The 3412-nt window shown below is 41.1% G+C and overlaps 1 non-coding gene across 1 annotated transcript; it reads left to right on the top strand.

Moving 5' to 3' along the window:
- The first annotated feature begins 848 nt into the window (after positions 1-848).
- LOC122539763 (small nucleolar RNA SNORA44) lies at positions 849-982 on the top strand. Its single transcript, XR_006309178.2, has one exon. It is a non-coding gene; the product is annotated as a small nucleolar RNA SNORA44 (small nucleolar RNA).
- The last annotated feature ends 2430 nt before the right edge of the window (positions 983-3412 follow it).

Here is a 3412-nt window from a genome sequence, read left to right as displayed (position 1 = left end):
CTGGAAATGAGCCCACGTCTCTGATTCTGTGAGCAGCCGTGCTAACCACTTAGCCACCATGCTGCCTATTGTTTAGACCTCTGTTTATCAATTCATGGAAATATTGGAGAATTTAGTAAAAAGCTCCATCATTGAGCAGTATGCTTGGTTCTGGAGGTCATGTGATATAATTTCCGGGGCATATCCATCCCGAGTTGGCAACTGACAGAAGGTCATATTCCTTCAGTTAGGAAACAATGAATCTTTTGATTTAGTGTCAGCAATATTGTAGGTTATTATAAATTACAAAGCTGCGAATGTGGCCCTCATAACTTTTAAAGGACATCTCTGTCCAAATTGCACCATTAATATTTCCAGAATCTTATTTCAAATCCCTTAATGTGATAAATCAAATATAAAATGTCAGTCTGAAATAATGAAAGAGTGTAACTTCACTGTGACCTGGCTATGCAAAGGAAACCATTCACCTTTTCACAGTGAGGTAGCTGAAGTGTGGAATTTGATAATTATGGATGGTAAGGCTCATGAAGTACTGCACTTGAAATGCAGCTGTTAATCATCTTTATAGCCAATTGATACTGAAGTTACAGGCACTGTATTATAGAGTTTATCCAGGCTGAAGTCCAGTATTATAATTCTCAACTGTTAAGATGAAATAAAACTGACAATAAGAAAGTATTTGGTGAGTAAGAAAGATGAAAAGTCAGCTCACCATAGCCTTGAAATAGCTGGGCACACAATGGCCTAGTGGTATTATTGTGGAGCAGTTAATCTAGAGATCTAAGTAACACTTAGGAGATCTGGGTTCAAATCCCACTGTGGCAGATTAAAAAAATCAGAATTTAGGGTTGCATGATAACCAAGAGCTGCAGCTTCACAGTTGGTAGTTGTGGATTCTCCAACATCATGCAAGAAAATTGGAGAGAGTTTGACAGTGTTGGTCCTGTGTTTCCTCTGACTGTCACTCAATTCTCCTACATCTTGATGCAGTGGATGTCACTGTTTAGGCATTGCTGAATAAAATAATATTGTTGCATTTATATGTCTTAAGCATTTACTGTTTTAGATCAAGATGTATAACTGAGTAAATTTTGCATTACAAATCAGAGCCCCTGCCGTCCTGTTATAGGGGATGGTGTGTGCATGAAGGTAGATTTGACTGACTTCTTTATGATCTTTCTGTTGGATTCAGTGGCATTTTGGGCATTCTGCATACGCATTTTTTTTGCAGTAAGAAACATTACAAAACTAAGGGTGATACAGTGGCACAACGGTTAGCACTGCTGCTTCACAGCACCAGGGACCTGGGTTTGATTCCACCCTTGGGTGACCGTACAAACCTGACAGATGTTCTTTCCATGTCTGTGTGGATTTTCTCTGGGTGCTCTGGTTTCCTCACACAATCCAAAGATTTGCAGGTTAGGTAAATTGCCTGTAATTAGGAGAAAGTGAGAATTGCATATGCTGGGATGTGTAGGCTAGATGGATTAGCCATGGAAGTACAGGGTCACAGGGACAGGGTAAGGGAATGGGTCTGGGTGGGGTGCTCTTCAGGGATTCATTGTGGAATTGATGAGCTGAATGGTCTGCTTCCACACTTTGGGGATTTTATAATCCTACATAATTATAACTGCTCCTGTATCGCTACGCTAGAATTATAGTCCTAAAGTCATCAACTTACCTGAGACATTTAAGAGCATTGCTACCTGTCCAGTGTTTTTGAGCATTGAAATTGCTGTAAAAGAAGCATGTGATGTGCACTTATTTTATAGTTTTGGACAAAAGAAAGCAATATAGGCTCATAATGAGAAATTAGATTATGGAACTGGCACTTAAAAAATAAAGTAGCTGTAATTCACTCAAAACTAATAGAAGAATTAAATCTAATAATCTAATAATTGTGGGCGGCATGGTGGGACAGTGGTTAGCACTGCTGCCTCACAGCGCCAGAGACCCGGGTTCAATTCCCGCCTCAGGCGACTAACTGTGTGGAGTCTGCACATTCTCCCCGTGTCTGCGTGGGTTTCCTCCGGGTGCTCCGGTTTCCTCCCACAGTCCAAAGATGTGCAGGTTAGGTGAATTGGCCATGCTAAATTGTCCATAGTGTTAGGTAAGGGGTAAAGGTAGGGGTATGGGTGGGTTGCGCTTCGGCGGGTCAGTGTGGACTTGTTGGGCCGAAGGGCCTGTTTCCACACTGTAAGTAATCTAATCAGCCACACTGGTCAATGGATACTAAGATTTTGAAATGAAAATTTTGTTTTAAAATAATTGCATATATGCACTTAAAGAGACTGAATACTCTTAGACATTTTAAGATTGTGGGTTAAATCCCACTCCACAAAATCTAAGCAAATGTAATACTGAGGGAGAGCCATCTTTCAGAGTGGCATTTTGAGTGGTACAGTGGCTCAGTGGTCAGCATTGCTGCCTCACAGCACTAGAGACCCAGGTTCGATTCCAGCCTCGAGCGACTGTCTGTGTAGCGTTTGCACATTCTCCCCATGTCTGTCTAGATTTCCTCCCACAGTCTAAAAATGTGCAGGTCAGGTGAATTGGCTGTGCTAAATTGCCCATTGTGTTCAGGGGTGTGTGCCTTATTAAGGTAATGATAAAGGATTCCATTTGAATAAGAAAAAAAGAGTTCTCTGTAGTGATGGGCTAAAATTGTTATCTCCAAACCTGACTGTTAAGGCTTAATTGCACATGACAATGAGCAACTGAAACAAAGTAGAAAAATACATGAAAATAGGCATGGTGTTAGAAAACAGTCTGCTTTGGCTGGGAGATAACTACATAACCTTGATTGGCTGTGGGAACCCTTCTTTAAGTAATTTACATGGAGCCACTTTCGGAGATGTTTTCAACTTATTTCCTCACAGTCTAATGTCTGGAAAACTACTGACAGTATGATGAAATGGCGATACAACATGTAACCAGAATAGTATCAATATCAGAGACTTTGTCCCACTCGTGGGACTTTCTCCATTGGGCTGGATTCATGAGACCCGGTGCCATGGAATCTGAGACAGAACCCCAAGTCGAGCCATCCAAAGTCCCCACAGCACAAAAACAAAGCAGAGACTCATTAATTTGCAAATGTTTGAAGTAGTTTAATAGAATTACTCATTATTTTGTATATAACATAGCTTAGATAATAGATTTGTTCATTCATTTATACAAATATTAATAGAATCCCTGCAGTGTGGAAACAGGTCCTTTGGCCCAACAAGTCCACACCAACCCTCCAAAGGGTATCCCAACCAGACCCATTCCCCTATCCTACATTTACCCCTCATTAAGGCAAACACCCCTGAACACTATGGACAGTTTAGCATGGCCAATTCACCTAACCTGCATATCTTTGGATTGGGGGAGGAAACCTACAGGGAGAATGTGCAAACTCCACACAGAC

This window comes from Chiloscyllium plagiosum, unplaced genomic scaffold (assembly GCF_037043375.1).
Source record: "Chiloscyllium plagiosum isolate Xiang-an unplaced genomic scaffold, Cpla_swu_hap1 HiC_scaffold_2, whole genome shotgun sequence".
NCBI classification, from domain to species: domain Eukaryota; kingdom Metazoa; phylum Chordata; class Chondrichthyes; order Orectolobiformes; family Hemiscylliidae; genus Chiloscyllium; species Chiloscyllium plagiosum.
Note: the sequence above shows the minus strand (reverse complement) of the source record. Positions and strands in the feature narration are given on the sequence as shown.